Source organism: Sinohyriopsis cumingii, unplaced genomic scaffold, assembly GCF_028554795.1.
Source record: "Sinohyriopsis cumingii isolate HCF-2022 unplaced genomic scaffold, ASM2855479v2 utg000160l, whole genome shotgun sequence".
Taxonomy (NCBI): Eukaryota; Metazoa; Mollusca; class Bivalvia; order Unionida; family Unionidae; genus Sinohyriopsis; species Sinohyriopsis cumingii.
In genome coordinates this window covers 385,586-405,762 of record NW_028315873.1, presented here as the reverse complement: position 1 = coordinate 405,762, position 20,177 = coordinate 385,586, and the positions used below count along the sequence as shown (strand labels likewise).

General features: G+C 34.0%; 2 long non-coding RNA genes across 3 annotated transcripts in view; both read left to right on the top strand.

Moving 5' to 3' along the window:
• LOC149774616 (uncharacterized) overlaps positions 1–20,177 on the top strand; it is a 120,854-nt gene that overhangs the window by 42,426 nt on the left and 58,251 nt on the right. The gene's annotated exons all lie outside the window — the stretch shown is intronic.
• Positions 10,362–17,557, top strand: LOC149774617 (uncharacterized). Its single transcript, XR_016416766.1, has 2 exons — positions 10,362–11,017; positions 11,923–17,557. It is a non-coding gene; the product is annotated as an uncharacterized LOC149774617 (long non-coding RNA).

The window sequence follows — 20,177 nt, the reverse complement described above, 5'->3', positions numbered from 1 at the left end:
GATGGAAAGCCGAGTACTGTAATGGAAAGCATAACAGATTGATGTGAAGCAGTTGACTTGTTCACTCTATGTGCTCAGTTAGTCATTTACCAGAGGAGTTATTCAATGCCATTTAGTCAAACGTCCATCTGTCATTCATCATGAGCCTGTCTGGGATTCATATATATTAGCACAAATATATTATCACCTTTAAACTAATGGGACGATTGCCATTACACTGTACACTATTCTTCTTGAAGGTCGTGCAATGAAATGATGTTCTTAATGCATCCAATATAGTGAATGTCTTGCTATCCGCAACATCCCAAATAAATGGTAATATCAAGATGTACGTTTCATGAAAAAACTCATAATGAAACATATTTGGTCCTAAATGACGTTGGAGTTGATGTGAGAACTAATGAATCCTCTATAGCGACCATTGGAACATCTGATCACTATTGTACTGAACAGATGGTGATATCAATATATGATTTTCACTGAAAGACTTATAAGGATGTTGATTGGGTTCTACAATAAAACGGAAAAACTTGTATATCCAATATGAAAACCACAGTGGCGATTTTGGAAAGTAGTATTATTTCTACTCTTTCTGAATTGATTGTCATAAAATTAACAGAATGGGATTTTCTATAAGAGACTATGTATAATGTTTAGTTGATTCTAAATGAAAATAGGACTGATCTGACACACATTATGTCTATCACAATGGAAAAGTTGAACGTTTTTCATCACAACTCTTTCTGAGCAGATGGTCTTGTTGATATCTTCCCTTTCAAATACGTTACCTATTTCCAATAACGCTAGCTGCATAAGTCCTACTATCTAACAAAATCCAGCCCTCTCAAAGGCAATAGCTTTGTATATAGACAAAGGGCAATATATCCCGCCTAGTACTGCTAGTTTTAAGCTCCCACTAGTGAAGTGAAATTAGTATTCACTTTGACTTTCAAAATCCATGCCCATCTCTTGAAAGATTTTGTTACTTTTCAGATTTATTATGGAATTTTCAGCATATTGTATGCATTATTTTCTGTATAGGTCATGTGTTATTTGATTGCATACCTACACAAGGCCACATATTAATATAACATGTTTAGTTTCATGATCATACAGGCAATATTTTTCTTTATCACCCTGAATTTAGCGGAGATATTTTTGGCATTCTTTTAATGTAGTTAACTCTATGAAAATCCTTTGTTTCTAATTTCTTACCGTGTCATTTCAGAGTCAACTATAATAACAAGGTATGCTGAATGCAAAAATTCAAAGCTAGCAAGTAATATCATGTCTCATATATCGCATATATGAAGAGAACAATATCAATCAGCTCTAATTCATCTTAAATGATCAAAATATGGATTTCTTATATATCGTAATCACCTACGTATTCCCATTCATCTGAATTGTCATTCTCAAGTAATCCATTTCCTACATATAGTTTATCATAACGAGGGAGTTTCTCCTCAGACTGTGTAATGCTGCAGCAGATCTTATCCTACTGGATCACCTCTACATGTGACCTTTGCAGATGGCCTTGCTATCTCAACGATGCAAATCGTCCTACTGTATCACTTAAACGTGTGCCATTTGCAGCTCACACGTGTACTCATATTCCATGCCACTCGATTACAATATCAGCATAACGAGCAAAATAGTATCATTCCTGGATGAATGGTGCAACCAAGTTTTGCGAACAACATAAATATCATTAAAGCTGCCACTAAAAAGGATGTGACTGTGTATATAAATGCAAGTTTCATTGGATGCAAAGCCCATCTGTTACCAAACTTCGACACTGTCAGTAACCAGTAGAACACAGGCCTTCATGTCAGTATCTTTGGGATGAACGTTATCATGAACGTCTTCATTTTTAGAGCAACTGTTTTCAGAACAAGTTTGTTATTATGGCTGTGTAGTAAATTAAGCAACTGAAAAGAGAAATCAAACATTTATGTAAAATTCAGCGAATAATTTATTTGCTTAAGACACCATATGGAAATTTAAAAGTAACTTAGATTAGTCTTCTCTAAATCCCAAAGAATCCTAAAAGTTATAAAAGAAGTCAAAAGGTATAGAGCATACAGAATGGATTCCAGTGGTATTCTGAATGAATTCCAAATCTTGAATGTGCTTATGTATCAAAAGCCTTTAATGAGCCCCTCTTACATTGTTTCCAAGGACTGGTTACGAGTAAAAATAACACAATTTCCATTTGAGTGCGTCTGTCACATAGGTAGCCGTCATTTATTTTTATAATTCTATGACAAAATGTTGGCTAACATTCTGTCATATTGGAACATCCTTCGATCATTGTGGCTATGATGATCTTGGTCATAGCAAAGACCTCTCTGACTTTTCATTGTTTGGCCTTCGTATACCTTAATCATTCACACTGTTTTCCAAAGTGGAAAATAGCATTTGTTATGTTAAGCCTGAATTTCAAAATTTCACCCTTTCAGCACTGACCTTGCTGAAGCGGAAACTTCTTTAAAACAAAACCTTTCTCCTGATCACATCTACCTTGGCATGCAATTAATTCCATGGACTCTCTATTGAGCCAGTCAGCCTTCCGTTTCGATGAAATGGATCAGCAATCCTTATGATGCAATCCAGTTTCGTCATCAAGAATCGTTTGTCATCATTGTGCAATAGAAAAGGAGACCTATGACTTCACTCTTGTATTAACACAATCCAGAAGGCCTTCAAATAGGAACTATTATGTAAGATCAAGTGCTATCTAAATTAGACTGGGCATATTGTGGAACTCAAACATGCCTCTTTCTTGAATATATACCTTAGAAATAGCACATAACTCCTCAGGACTTATCATTGTGATTAGCACGCACATTCAAACATAGCTCCAACGCAGAAAGCCCTGGATCTGGTAGGTCCAGTCTCATTTGCACATTAACAATCAGACAAGGATGAGATCAGCACAACCTCCATATGAACACACTGTACATCTTGAAATGGATTCACCCATAATTTGTATGCGATACGATGATTTCCTTTGTTTTTTCTTCCCACACATAAACCCTGTCAACTCTAGTTGTGCAGCTTGAAAAAATCAGTAATTTTAAAGACATCCTTAAAACCCCCAAAAGGTTATCAACTGGATCACCAGCCTTCGTTTAGAGTAACAGCAAGTATATATATATATATTTAGGTCTAAGGAAACACAATAAAAATGTTTGATTTAACAATGACATATTTGCCTCAGGTCTGTGATCCTGAAGTGAATATTAACTGTCCATTTATTTTCTTGGCTTTTCTTTACTAGGAAATTGATTATAGAGATTTCTGCAATGGTGAAGGCAATGTAAAAATTGGTTACTATAACATACTTTTTACGCCATGTTTGAAAAAATAAATCCAATGGAAAGGTTATAGTCTGAAAATCTTCATTAAATTAAGTTAATATAGGGAAAAAACTTTAAGAGTTCATAAATATTTTTCAGTGCTGAATAAAGATATAACATAACACTTTCTGCTGTGATTTTAATAGTTTCTGAGAGCATGAAAAATTTCTAGAACTATAATGTATAAATGTTTTCAAAAGATTATATTAATATGAGGGAAAAATCTGTTGTGAAATAAACTGACAAGATCTTGTATGAATTCATGTTATCTTTAAATATGATATTTGTGTGAAAATATCTGGAAGAAAAAACAAGATGGTGCCACTCACACATACAATGTGGTTGCCACAGTAGCCATATTAAGAAACTTTTTATCGCTACTTCTGAATGGATAATTGTGTCAGCGTGTCAACATGTGTACAAAATACTTATGTTGATGTCTAGCAGGTCCTGAATGAGAATTATGGTGCTGTACAGACATCCTATAAGGCCACCAATGTGGCCATCCTGAAAATCTTGGTATAACTACTTCTCCTGAATGAATCGTCATATCAGTGAAAGACTTCTTATGTCTAGTTGGACGTAAATGAAAATAGTGCCAATCTAACCTCCAATATGGCTGTTTTAATGGGCATCTGGAAAACCCCTTCCTTGCTACTTCTCCTAGATGGCTGGTCATTTTGACATTGTGCTTTCACTAGATGACCTATTTGATGTCTGGTTGGCCGTAAATGGAACTATGCATATGGTTTTGATGTCTAGTTGGTCCTAAATGTGGTTTTTGCTGCTCATAAACTTCTAATGGTATTATAGTTGGTTCCTTAATGAAACTGCTGTACAAAACTAAAAGGCCTTCTCACTTTCTGTCAAGTTGGATACAATTATCTTTACCAGCTAGGATTTCTTGATCCTCTTTTTTATACATCAACCCTTCGCATATGTAGTTAGCTAAAACAGTATTTTGAACAATTAATTGCCCTCTTGCAAATACAATCCCAATTGCATGCTTTTACCAGTGTGAGAGCTCCTTATATAAGTAGCTAAGTATTCAGTAACTGAATTTCCACATCCACATGCATCAACTCGGAATTAAAAGTTGCAAAACATATACAAATTTGAAAATCTTGAGACATGTGTCACTTTGCATGGTGGGTGTTATGATTTAAATGCAACAAGGAAATTGAATTAGGGTTAATTTCTTTAAGCTGTATTCAATCATGGGGCCCTGGATTATAGAATGGTCTAGGCATACACATCACTAATCAACTCTCTCTAGTCCAACCAATGTGTGTATATGAGAAAGCTTGCCAGTAGCGTTATGTGTGATGATTTCTTCCAATAAATATGTTGGCTGCCATGTAAAGTCTATGATGTCCTGAAAAATGGTGTTAAGCTCCATACAAGCAAGCTAAACAATCAATGATATAATGGAACAGTAGACACCATTTTAGCTAAACATGCCAAGAATTGATTTAGAGACTTGGTTAGTGATGATGACTTAAAATTGGCAAGGGATTAAAAAGATAAAAGAAATGACCTTTCATGGCACTGTAATATAACAAATGAGGAAAAACAAAAGTTTATTGCATTTGAACCTTTTGTTTTTTCACAGTTTCAATTTAAGTCATAAGGCCCCTTATTTTGCCTTACCAAACATATAGCAAGTTATTACCTCAAGCCCTAGCACTAATAATGCCTCACAAGTAAGCAGTCTTTTATGAAGTCTCAGGTCTGAGTATATGTCTAGCAATACTTATGTCCAGTTTGTTTATAAAATTCTTTCTCACATGGTACAGTTCTCAGAGAGACACGATAAATTCAACAAGTGTGGTAATGAAGGGACAGGCATTCTTTATTTATGCACACATCCCAAAGGGACATTGCTATGTTTGAATCAACACTGAACTGAAGAATGGAGCATCAGCTGCATCAATTAAAATATTGTGGCCCACACAAAATACTGCAAGGACTATAATCAATTTATGAGTGCAATGGGCATGAATTACTGTAGCAGACTGGAGGAAGTAATCCGAATTTATTAATATCTTGAAGCTAAATATAGTAAAGTTTTCATCTATAATCTGTGGAATCATTTTTGCACACAGTTTGCAGGATTTGTCTTTGGGTCATCGTTTTTCTTTTTCTTCATCTTTCTAGCTTATGGTATCTTGATAAGTCTTATGGTGCCGTGCAACTGCACTTGATGATTACCACAGCCAGTGACATTGTATCAAATCTTCTGGGATCAGATGATTCAATGCAAATTCCACATAACCTATCACCATCCTCATGTTTGCCATCTGACTTACTAAGTTATTTTGCCTAAATAATAATAAAAACAATCTGGTCTGATGTATTGATAGCGTTCTGAATAACCATAATATATTCTCTGTATCTATCCTAGAAAATCCTGAGTGGATTGCTGTTTGGTTTTAATAAACCAAAGTAATCCAATGAAAGGCATTTTACAGACACAAGTGTCTGTTTCCTGTATGCAGTGATTAAATGATAGTATTATGTCTTTATTTTTTTAAAACTGATGATACATATGATCACCTTCAATGTGCAATATTAGTTATGTTAATTAACGAGTGGGCAATATTTGAATTTCAAAGATAAAAGTGTATGCCATGATCACTTTAGTAGGATGATTTGTCAAGTGAGGTTATCTTTTCTGTTTGAATAAATATTGTTAACTAAACTATTTTCGCAAGTTATGACATAAGAATGATTCAAAGAAAGAAAATTCATTAAATTGAACATATAAAATGTAATACTGCAACAGAGTCTAGATGAACTATTTCTTCAGAGACACAATCCAGACTCTGTGGCAGCAAAATTATCAAATAGGACACAACTAAGAGACAATCACATTTTCAGTCACAATGGTTTGACAATTATCAATGGCTTGAATTCATTGACTGTGAAGGCAAAGTGATTTGCAGTTACTGCAAAAAAAGTTCCCAAACTGTCACAGATTTTAAATTCTACCAGTGGACTTGTAAGTGTAACTGACAAATTCAGGATTTAATCAAGCAAGTCTCATGATAGTATTATACCTAATAAAGCAAAATGTAGCACAGTATATTCATGACACTTAGGCCAGCATGTACAAAATATTCCTCAAGTTACAGTTGCTAGCACTCCACTAAGAAATGTCATTTTATAATAAATAAAAATGTAATGGAAAAAAAAATCGATAAAGTGATTGCACTCTTTAACATAGCCTACTACCTAACTCAATAATGAAAATGATTTGGTTCATTATATCTTTGTGTTTTATGGAATAAATGCATACATCTGATTGAATTTTAGGCAAGAGACTGAACTTTTGGGTTAAGTTAAAATGTATGTGGAACAAATGCATTTTCTAAAACTACTTGTATCAGTGTGCATTGTGACTTTTCTTTAAGATAACTCTAAATGGTACTGGGTATATATCATTTTCTTCAACTGCACACTGTTGTCTTCCATTTGATTTGATGACTTACAGCTATACTGTCTACACAGTAGGCCTCAACGTCAGGAAAAATTCTGTATACTTCAGTTACAGCTGAAATAAGTTTTGCATTAGTACCTGAATCAGACAAAAAAGGTTGTGTTCTGGTGTGTGAATAGAAATGGCTAAAAGTAATATAGACAAAAGCCATAAGAGTACACAAGTTACATATGAAAACCACCAATTCACTTGCATGTGTGGCATACAAGTTCAAAGATTTGCTTCATGTTTATTTCTGTACACACATTGTTCAACTCATAAGATATTTTAAGAGCTATTTCTCTATTGTATGCATAATTCATTTACAAATGTGATTAGTGGGCCACACCGAAGGCCATACTATTAGTTCACTTGGCAATATGGTAACGTCAGCTGAAAAGCATAATCATCCATTAAAAGAGCATTATGATATGAACATTAGGTATTTAGGACATATAGATTTTTCTTTTCCAAATGGAGTCCAAGTAATTATTGCCCAATCCAGGTATAATTTTGTACACAAGTAAAGAACAAAATAAGATAAATCTTCATTTATTTGCAATTGACAATACACTTCTTAATGAATATACACTTTTGCATTTATTTTGTATCACTTGAATAAACAATATTTCTTTCAGTTCATTTTAAACTTTTATTTTATATCACTTGAGTAAACAATATCTCTTTCGTTTCATTTAACACTTAGAAACAGGTTCTTCCAGTTACAATAATCAACTCTGGAAACAATAAACAAACTGGAACTTTTGACCTAATTATATTACATTTACTAGGGTTAAAACAATACATTCCTTAACATAATAAATTAACAGTTCCAGTTAATCAAACACAAAATCACCTTTTATACAGGGTGAGAACTGTTAATATTTACAGGATAAAGCTTATAGTTTCCAAATTGATTGAAGCTTACATGTTGCAGTTGCTGGCACATATCTATTTCCAGCATGGTTTGCATACATTCCACCTTTAATAATTTTGTTACTTCCCTACCCCACCCCATTCAGTAACAAGTATCAAAAATCAGGCTCATTCTAAGGCAAAGTCTGTAACTTGTGTACCACAGTCATCAGAGAGACAAAGATGCAAAACTTTATGATGCCTGTCAAAGGAAGAAAACAGTTTGTTGTTTACCCAAGTTTTGAACCAGTTAACTTGAATTCTCAGACCATCAATTGCTACAGCCCCACTAATTACAATTGTTAGGGAATAATGAGAACTCACCTTCAGTTATCTGTGTATATATATAATTTTAATAACCAAGAATACCGGATGTCTGGGAACATTATAGCATTCAATGGTAACGTCAGAACTGAGATGAGAGAATTAAACAAGCATAGTACATGACATAATATATCCATAAACTATTGACTGGGAAAAATACTACAGAACACCATTTCTGCTGGCAGTAAGATGTTGAACCTATATGTCATAAATATCAGGTTGGACATCTAGGACCAGTAATATTCATAATGGGCAGTACCCACCCCCCACCCCCCCAAGTGAGAAGGGCCTGATTTGTAATCTAAGCCACCCAACCTATCACAGCCTTTATAGTACTTGAAACAAATATTGAGTAATAGTAAAACAAACTCTGAAAGTTATTAAAACCAATTTGTTATATTTCCATAACTCTGCATAGTTAACTGTGCAAGCAGACTTAAACATATCAGTGTATGACAGTTAAATTGAGCTATAGCATCGATTAACAGAAGCTACGAATTCATCAACAAGCAGTGAACAATCATCTTCACAATAAATGTCAAACATTAGCATCCATAAGCTGTCAAGACAAGTTGTTACACTGGATATATAATCATCCATTTATTTCAAACAAGCTGTGAAAAACGAACCTCACGTCCGCTATATGTACGCTGGCCATTGCAAAGGATGCTTTAATAGATTAATGTTTATCGTCGTGTCTTGACAACCATTTTGCGCGCGCACACCGGAAAGTCATGCTATATATGTGTTACTTGTGAACGTATTCGTGGGCAGTACGCTATATATTGTTCCCGTGACCGTATTCACGGGCAGAATGCTATATGTTTGTCTTCGTGAACGTATTTTTGGGCAGTTACTTTGTCATCTTCAACCTAAAGGTCAAAACTGCCCATGAAATATATATATCTGCCCACGAACCGAAAACATGAATAGGACTATAACATAAGTGTATATACTTATTTTCAACATATACATAATTACTATGTAAGAAATACAACCTATGTATATGTATTTTGATTTGAAATGTAAACTATATCATGTCCTTCCCGTAAACCCACTTTCGGGATGACTGCCCACAACGCACCTAAAACGTGTATATATATATATATATATATATATATATATATATATATATATATATATATATATATATATATATATATATATATATGCCGTTAATGAGTGATAGTATTTATACACTTAAAATCTGCAGATATATGGTATCCATTCAGACATGTAATAGGTCAGCAGCTGTTCAAAACTATTTGCTTTAAATTTCTCTGTTGAAATTTCTTTCAGAAAATCTACACTGGTTAGTGTGCAAATTGCTTCTAAAGAAATATAAACTGAATTAGTTAATTATCCTTTTTTGTCAGTTAGTATAAATGGCAAAATTTATATAAATTCATAACTATTGGAAACAGACAATTCTTAATATTTGTACTTCAGTTTTTTTTGGGGGGGGAATTATTTTATGGATCTTACCTCATCACTCAACATTGAAATACATTTTATGTATGAAATATAATATTTATTTATGATTTTTGTTATGATTCAGACATGTTAAATTCAGAAATATTCAATATGTAACTTAATATTATTATGTTCAAGCTTCATTATTGTAGGGTAAATGTGTTTTGAATATCCTTTGGTAAAATATATTATATTTTTTTTTACATTATACCATATTCAGCAGAAAAGAAGCCTTCCTTGCCATGTTCTCTACGGAATGAAAAGCATCCATGTCCATCATGTAAGTGAATAAAACATACACAGCTGTACCTAAGCATAGAGGGTTATTTTTAACAATTTAAAATGATTTAGTATTTTTAGAAAAAATACCAATTACTATATATTTCAGAATAACATATATACTTTTGTACTTTATTTTTTTAATTTATATTTAATCTTAATTTTTTTAATTTATTTAAGTATAAAGGCTTAGGTTAAACTTTATTGTCATTTATATCACTTCATTATTGTCAAGCATTTTGTAACTTTATTTTAGCGTTTTAACGAAATCATATTGGATTAAAACAAATTTTTAAAATGAGTTTGAGTTGCCTAGAATATTTGAATTTTAATGTTCCCAAAAATATCAAATATGTTTTGCCATTAATTACTTAATAATTGATTTATGTTACAACAATGAGGATGTTAAAGCACATTTTTATAAAAAAAATTTAGTTGCAATTTCAAATGATGAGCAGACCCTTGGAAAAGTGTCAAGGAAATGTACACAAGGTAAGAGCTTGTACTATTACATAAGGTATGGATTGATGTGAAGCAGTAATATTAAATGCAAATATTTTTAACAGTCATTACCAAATGAGGCTAAAATAATTTAAAAAAAGCCCAATAATCATTACAACTGAGGTCAAATTAGCATAATTTAACACAAAACTGATTTTAAAAATCTTAATGGTATTTTTTGTATCTAATTATAAAGCTTGTAAACATGTCAAAATTATAAAAATTGTGTGATACAAGGAAATTTTGGACCTAGATGGATAAGAAAGTTTATTTTAAAAAGTATCCTATGATACCTTTGAAAAAGTGGGAGACAAAACGCTACGGTCTCTGCATACTTATGAACTCTTTGCATTTGGTGTTTGTGTAAAAAAAAAAAATTAACATTATGAGGAACCATCTGAGAAAGTTTCCATTGTTGATCATGGCTGAATGATATTTAACCATGAATGTTTTAGCTCCAACGCTGAAAGAAACTGAATAAATCTATCCAATTTTACAATTTTTGGATGATTTAAAAAAGGCCATTATGGTGTTACTTACTTAAATAATTAACACAATTAACTGGAACAACACATGTATATTTATCATAATTGTGTTACAGCCAAGAAAGTAATGTGGAAGCCTGATGATGAAGTTAAGGTAATGGATTACTTCCACACAAACCTCGTGACAGATGTGGTGCCTAGTAAGTAATATACGCTTTACTATCAGGTGTCATTCTAGAAAAATGAAATTAATATGTTGAGCTAATAATACTTTAATATAGCATTTATATTAAAGTATATATAATTGAACCCATTGTTTCAACTCATATACATGCCACATTCTAGATAATCTAATGGTATAAAACTTGTAATAGATGATGTATAAGTAAAACATCATTGTAAATGGTCATTTACAACTTAAATTTAACAAGTGTGCATATTTCACAGAATGATAAAAGTCTACAATATTTGGTATTTTTCTTTCTGTAGAGAGAATTTAGTTTATATATATATATATATATATATATATATATATATATATATATATATATATATATATATATATATATATATATATATATATATATATATATATATATATATATATATCCCAGTGGGGTCAGTGTGTGTGTGTGTGTGTGTGATTTGGATTTTTAACATAGCTTTAACAATTTTTCAGTCATATAGCTATGATGTCTGCAGTGTGGCAGTTTATAGTGATGTCTAGCACTGGGGCATCATGCCACAGACATGTAGCATGATGTCCCACCCAGTCACATTATCCTGACACCAGGCCGACCAGTCCTCACACTAAACTCTTAATGCTGAGTGCCAAGCGAGGCAGCTGTTAGTACCATTCTTGTAAGTCTTTGGTATGACTCAGCCGGGGATCGAACCCATGACCTCCCGCATCCGAGGCGGACGCTCTAACCACTAGGCCACCGGAGCGGTCCCAGTGGGGTCGGACTGTGTGTATATATATATATGTGTGTGTGTGTGTGAAACAGTGAACATAAGCTGTCCTTGTGTCTAATGTTTGGGTAAAGAGCTGTAGTATTTCTTATCATAAATTGAATTATACAAGTGTTTTTAACTTTTTTTTCAGACAAAAAGCAAGTAGATGCATTCTTTGCTTTGAATCCACGCATAGCAGAGAGCTGCAATGGAAACTGGAGGAGAATAAAATATAAAGTCTACAATGAAATTGTTAGGAGAAAAAACTTACTGCAGAAGAAAAGTTTTAAATAGATGATAGATATAAGTATTCATTTCAAAATGAACATTATGATATAAGTAAAATAATTTCATCTTTTTTAGGTTTTGATTGGAATTATTTGAAAGTTCATTCATTTATTTTGAAATGAGCATAAATGCAGATTTTATTTACTGCATGATTAAAAATACTGATTTTATAACAGCTAACTGCAGATGTGTCATGAAATGACTATCAAATTCATTTGGAAGTCATATTTATTATGTCTTTCAAATGGATGACTTGATAATATCATTTTTGATGTCAAGAAATGTAATTATGTTGTTGTTGTAGGGTTTAACACCATTTTTTCAGCACATGATATGCTATACAGGGCAGCCAGTATTAATGGTGGAGCAAGAATCCAGGAAAACCCCAGGGAAAAATGCCGACCCACGAGAAGCTACTGGCAAGCTTTCTCACATACCCACATTAGCCGAATCTGAGAATCGAAGCCATGCAGACAGAGGTGAGATAGCAGTGATCTGTAACGGAGAGTGCTTTAGACCACTCCGGGCCCTGAAATATAATTATGTGCTACTTGTATGATAAATTTAAATTCATAACATTGTAGCCATGTGATACAATCTTATAAGCCGTTGTGTTTATAATTTTCTGAAAAAACATTTCATGGATGTATTTTTGTCTCACAAAACAACAATTTTGGAGGACTAATCCCATTGGAAAAGAAAATAATGGATTTAGCATATCAGATAGTTTCAGCTGACATGTAATTTTGGTATGTGGCAGCAGTACTGGCTGTAGCAAGTATAATTCCTGTTATAAATTATAGGAGTCCATAGACCTGTGAAAATGCATAATGAACTAAAATAGATCTTATTAGTTAGGAAATCAGTAAACAAGAATGAATCACTTGATATAGTAATTGATCATATTTCTGCTGAGTTGGAGACCTAAATCATGATTTTGTTATTTAGTTATGTTTGCCATCCATGAAGAGCTAATGAGCAGTCAATACTAATGTTATGCAGCAGTAATCAGGAATCTATCAGATATGCTCAGACAAGCTAGAAGTCAGGTTTTTAATCTGAAAATAATATGTCAGCCATTTCATTGGTCATCAATGCTGTGTGCTAACTTGACCATAATTATATCACACTGGAATTGTGCTAACATGGTGATAATTATATGGCACTCAGTAATACAGCCAGGGCAGCAAGACTATATTTGATGCAGTGTGCTAATCTGAACATAATTATGTAATACTGATATCTGAGCAGCAATACAAGATAACAGTGATACATTGTTATTTTTTATGTGTGCTGACTGTAGTGTAATTATGTAACATCTACCAGTGATCAGTAGTCTTAGTTGCAGAGCTAACCTGCACATAATTATATAATACTTGCTACTAGCCAGCAATTCTAGCAGGTGAGTAATAAAACGTAAGTTGCAGCATTCCAACGGATCATAATTATATTACAGTCACAACTATCAACATCAGTTGATATTTTTTCTTCTTGAATGATGTTATGTGATTGAGTTTTATTTTTTTTCTCAAGCTGACTGTGGTATAAACTGTCAGTTGCCATACTAAAGTCATGCACATATAACGATTTACGCTCGCGTAAGGACATTTATGGGATGTGTGATTGGGTCTACAATTTCCCGCCAGTATGTCAGGTAATGCGCTGTCTAGGGCCAATATATTTAAAGCTTTTAATCACGTGTTATGCCTAGCCAATCGCAATACTCTCGCTCCGGCAACGTGCAGAGGGATTTTCTCTGATAAGGACTGCGGTTTCAGTTGAGCTAATATCTTTATGGGGTGCGGACGTGTTTCCTTTGTTCTGTAGAAATTTAGAGAAATGTAATAAATTCTTACATTTATATCTTGCTTGGAATAAAATTACCCTCAAGGGGCTGCAATCCATCATATGTACTCTTAACTTTTCTCGCGCAGTTGTTTTGTCGCGACAAATTTTTCTTAGGTGATGCATCAACTTGACGATTGGCATCGCAAAACCTAATTAGATTAACAAAAGAGGTAAAGGAAGATTTATGGGACTGGCAAAACTTTTTAACGGTAGATCCTTATTATTACCTGACATTTGGCTGACCTCTGACATGTTGGACTTGTACACATATGTTTCTGCCTCAGTTGGATAGTGTCATCTGGGTCACACACTATTTCTTTGGCATTTGGGATCAGACATGGGGATATCAAACTATAACACTTCTATAATTCTAATCCATCGTTCTGGCAGTTGTGGTCTAGGGAGAACACTTATCTATTTCCACACTGACAATCAAGCCTTAGTTGAAGCCATAAACAAACAAACCATCCTCTAATGACACAAAACTCATGCATTTCCAGGGCTGAGCAAATGTATATATATTTTTTTTTGTTGACCACTAGTCCAGGACAAGTGGTTTCAGAAAATTCACTTGTCCCACCTTTCTCATCACTAGCCCCACCTTACTTTTCACTAGCCCCATCTTACTTTTCACTGGTCCCAAAATGGCAATCACTTGCTGAGATTTGATGAGACGTATGTATTTAATCCGTAGAAAAGAAGAAGGAAAAACCGAAATAATATACAACATAATTATTTCTTAAAAGAATTTAATTTTTCAAAAACATTGGTTGTTGTATTCGCTTCTTCGGGGTCATGTATATATGTTTTAGCTGATGGATTTGAAAATATGCCCATGTATATGTCTGCCACCTGCACTAAGCCAGCAGTTGATAGCAAATTTGTACACTTGCCTTAAATTAAATATCTTGGTCAGGGCATGACATACACTTGGTAAGCTGGCTTGGATGCTATATAAAGAGTTCACATCGGACAATTTGACCGTGTTCAATCAGTTTAAATAATAATCAATATAGCCTTTTCAGATGCATTTGAGAAATGCATAAGGTTAGGTAAAAAGGTTTCAGCTTTGTGACCCTCTAATCACTTTTTCTAAGATCGCCATTCTGCTGTGTGCTAATTCCTCTTTCAGGTCTCGTGGGTTTCACAGACTTAGAACTATAGGCATCGACCGTACTTTGCTGGGATATCATTCACTCGACCCGGACTAATCTGTGTCTACCTACCTTTTCGACCGCCAGGAGCGTACAAGGGTACTCTAACAGCTCCGGAAGACCAACAGCGCATTCAGGAAATACGCGCCTCCATTTTAAAGTTTCTTCCCAATCCTCCATACATGCTGGATATATCCTAACTAGTGGGGAGTATGAGGGTGCTCAACAGCCCCGGCAATACAGAATTCATCGCTTTAATTTTGATCAACATTTATCTTTTCTTTGATGCTGGACGCTTTTGTTCTTTGCCCCACCCTCCTTTTTGTGGCTGCCAGAAATACAGCAAGCTCTGTTTGCTGTATTTCTGTTTATGGTGGTTGCAGCCTCAAAAAATGTCTGTATTATATGGTATGTCTCATTGTTCACTTTCTTAGCACGTTTGCGATATAGACTTTGTCCACATAGTTATGTTATGCTGTAAATACATAGCAAATATTTGGTTCACTGAGATCATTTATGTTCAATACAAAGTCACAAAAGTGGCCAGCATCAAACACAACGTTTGTCTTTGTTTTAATTATGTACCCATATACTTTGACTTTGTAATATTTGCATGACTGACCTAGGGTATTCTGTCATTTCACTCTTTATCTTCCTCTCGACTCTATCGATGTTGGAAAGAGTAGGCTGGTGCAGGTACATTTCATTTTACAATCTCGTCAAACAAGTTAATAATACAAACCATCGTTCTCATTCACTTTTGTTCTGACAATAACTTGCACCCCTCTTCTACATGTGCAAGAACACATCACATTAAACGATTTACGCTCGCGTAAGGACATTTATGGGATGTGTGATTGGGTGTTCAAGTTCCCGCCTGATTTGTCAGATAATGCGCTGTCAAGGGCAAATATATTTAAAAGCTTTTAATCATGTGTTCTGCCTAGCCAATCGCAATACTCTCGCTCCGGAGGGATTTTCTCTGATAAGGACTGCGGCTTTAGTTGAGCCAATTTCCTTATGGGGTGTGGACATGTTTCATTTGTTCTGTATAAATTTTCCCCACCTCCACCCCATCATACCTCCTTGTATATAATTGTTATATGCTATATTGTTGTTAATGAAGTTTGTTTATTGTTGTTTTTTGAAAATATTGTTTAATTGTTATATTTTAATTTCTCCGTTTATTCGGTTTTTAGGCTGTTGCATCCGCAGTAATCTCCTACAAGGTTATAAGGCTTCTACAGTATCGTTGTATTATAATACCGCTCGTCTCAGTGTTCCATGTGTTAGCACCTTTACTTGATATGTTTTGTTCAAAGTTACATTGCTGTAAATACATAGTTTAGGTGGAGTCTGCTCAATACATAACAATCATGTTTACGGTGGTTGCAGCCTCAAAAAATGTCTGTATTATATGCTATGTCTCATTGTTCAATTTCTTAGCACGTTTACGCTATAGACTTTGTCCACATAGTTATGTTATGCTGTAAATACATAGCAAATATTTGGTTCACTGAGATCATTTATGTTCAATACAAAGTCATGAAAGTGGCCAGTATCAAACACTACGTTTGTCTTTGTTTTAATTATGTACCCATATACTTTGACTTTGTAATATTTGCACGACTGACCTAGGGTATTCTGTCATTTCACTCTTTATCTTTCTCTTGACTCTATTGATGTCAGAAAGAGTAGGCTGGTGCAGGTACATTTCATTTTACAATCTCGTCAAACAAGTTAATAATACAAACCATCGTTCTCATTCACTTTTGTTCTGACAATAACTTGCACCCCTCTTCTACATGTGCAAGAACACATCACATAAATATATATAAATATATATATATATATATATATATATATATATATATATATATATATATATATATATATATATATATATATATATATATATATATATATATAATTTTATTTGGTCTTATTGTAAAATCAATTGTTGGGTTAAATATTTTATCAATTGTTTCTTATTGTTTTTATTTATATGTTAATTATTTTTTTTCCAACTCGTGCATCCATTTTTTAAAATCTTGACACTTTCTTCTATGTCTCCCTTCACATGACAGGCATTTAAGCTAGTATCTGTACTAATAAATAAAGTACATATTTCTAACAAACTTTGTCTTTCTTTTACTTTGCAAAAAAAAATTGAGTTACTTGTAGTTAATGAAAATAATTTGTCTGTCCATCACATTATGCCTGTCAATCATAACATAAATGTGAGCATCATTAATATGCAAATTAACAGTGGACAGAAAAGTAGATTCTGTTTTGCATCATCATTCCCCTTCATTTCATCATCTGAAACTATGTTCAATGTTTTTTGCCCTCAAATAGGGAGCAATAAATATAATAATGATGTTCATCTGAATATCCATACCAAATCTGTTTGAGGATATTAGCTGAAATAGCGACATACATTTTGTAACATTTTTATAATATGGGACATTTCAGATTAAAACACGTATTACAGAAGGGAGTTCTAGATTTTGTTATTATGTCTGTCTCTGTTTCTCAAAATTCTGCCGTGACGGCCAGACCTAACCCCAATTCCGTCCCAAATGTTAGTTCCGTGTGATACACTCCTGACAAGAAGGTTTCCAGCAGTTATTCGTGCCTTGAGGTGATGCTGCTTTCAATGCATGCATCAGTAATTTAAAAATAAGGTCATTAATAGATAATTGCAATGACAGTAGCTGCTACAGGAAAGTAACATTTCCATTGGTCAGAATGTTACCACATGATCAAAATGAATTGCGTTCATTTCTGTATGAACTGTAAAGAGAACTACTGTTTCACTTCTATAAATAGAGTCACGTGTACAGCTTAAGATAAACACTGCCAGTGGAGGCAGACACGAAGTAAGCATTAAAGGAAAACAACATTCTTACATATGACTCGGCTTCTACCTTTTCATTCCTTGTTTCAGATTTGGTTTTTGCACCTGATTCCTCCTTTCGCCTGTTACTTTTTCAAGTTTACGCGTCAATTCTTCCTGGTTTCTTTTTTTTAGCTTTCTGTTTTACTCTTGCATTATGTTCCTTTGCTATCCGGTCATTGATAACAAAATTATTAATGTAATCCTCAGATGTGATCTGCTGAATATTAAAAGCAATGCAATATAAATATTTAACACACTAGGCAGCTTTTAGGGTTTTAATATATTCTGGTTTTACGCATCGTTTGTCGACCCCCATATCCAAACACGGCAATATCAAGTATTTTGTCTGAATCCCCTGATAGCGGCAACATCTTCCTCAGTAAATTTATCTATCATGTTAGTTCTAACTTTGGTGGTGGCGGTGGTCGAACTCCGGGCTGTGGTTGAAGAGGTTAATGAGGTGGTGGAGCGGGTTGAAGATGACAAGCAAAATCCTCGGGTAATGTCTTAAGATCTTTTTGCTGCCTCAGTTGCTGTAACAATTTATTTTGGTAGGTTATACATTTAATTTAGATAACTGTTCTGTACTTTCTCAAAATTCCACCTGAGTTATAGTTGCTATTTGATAGAATCCGGGACGGGGAGATATTTCTTAATTAGTTCTAGTCAATGTCGAGCTATTTTAGCTGTGCAATATTCCATAGTTGGCGCAGAAACATATTATCATTATTATTATTACAACAACGATTTAGTTACACATCACGGACCGCGGATATACTTAAATGCACATCAAACCGTTAACGCAGTAAACGCAGCGACATGCGCGCACATAATTTTTGTTCGTACTGCTATACCGCATCTGAGCCTTCTTGTCGCACATTATGGCCCTTGACCTGTGAGGATTTCAAAACAATACCGGGGTCTTGCCAACCAGGCTTATACACAAGGTTCAGATTGGCTTTTGGCAACAAAGAAATCTACATTTTTACAAGACCCGATTGTAGAATCGGGGCCTTGGCGGAACGAGGAGGGGGAGGGCTAAAAACAGGTTAGCTGACCCACCAGTTCTAGCCTTAATTCTTTTTGCCCAATCAACTTATGGGTCTAGCCCATGTGGAGTTCGAAACATCAACAAGATCTTGCAAACGAGGATTTGGGCAAATAATAAATCAACCAGGCACTGGATTTATAATTGTAGTCTTATGGGTGGAATCTTCGCACCCTCTCCCAAAGGTCGGCCAACCGGAACCCGCCCACCCCACCCCCACCTCGCTGCTCGGGGAATAAAGTAAGAAATATGTTATCAATCTTATACTATTTCTAGCCAATACATCTGAGCATAAAATTAAAAGATAATTTGCTTGGTCTGAGTGAATAAGTGAATAAACGATATATTTCATCTCTCCGGTGAAAACCTCATAGTTGGTTATACATAGTGAATGTTTCGTATCTCTAACTCGGCAAATTTCAGATTAGTGTCATTAAATGTAACTAAAAGTACCTAATTCATTGTAAGCACTTTGCGGGACACGAATTAGTAACTTTTAGATACATTTGATGACGCTGACCTGAAAATTAACTGAGTTTAAAAAAAACGCTTGGAGCAAGAAAATGTCCTATCTTTAGTTTACTATAGGCCGTAATAATATTGATAATTCACTGTATTGGAATACGATACATTTTCACTGCTCGTCAATATATATTGAGAATATTTTGAGCAAGAAATTTACTTATATCAAAGCACATTGGTTGTCTATAGGTAGATATGGTATTACTCATACTATCGAATTGGGTCAAAATCCAACAATAGACATAATTTTTTAAAATCTTGTTTTGTTGAGCTTTTTATGTGATGTTGTAACTTTAAATGAGATGGAGAAGTATGACTTTGGTTATATTTTCTATGTGAATGTACACAAACACAAGCAGCTCATAAACGGTAGACATCTTTCATTATCGCGCGGGATGCAGCAAGAAATGTACTAATTCAGCCTGTGATAAATATTGCAGACAAACCTTTAGAACTTGAAATAAGAAGAAAATTAAATTGATTTGAGTAATTAATGGATATATTTCACTAAAATATTTTCATCAACCGGATTAAACATGTCGGTTATTAGCTCATTTAAAGCAAATTTCTAACTGAGGACATTTAATATACGGGATGGGAGGGGCATTATTTTAATCTACTCATTGGTGCCAAAACTATTATGA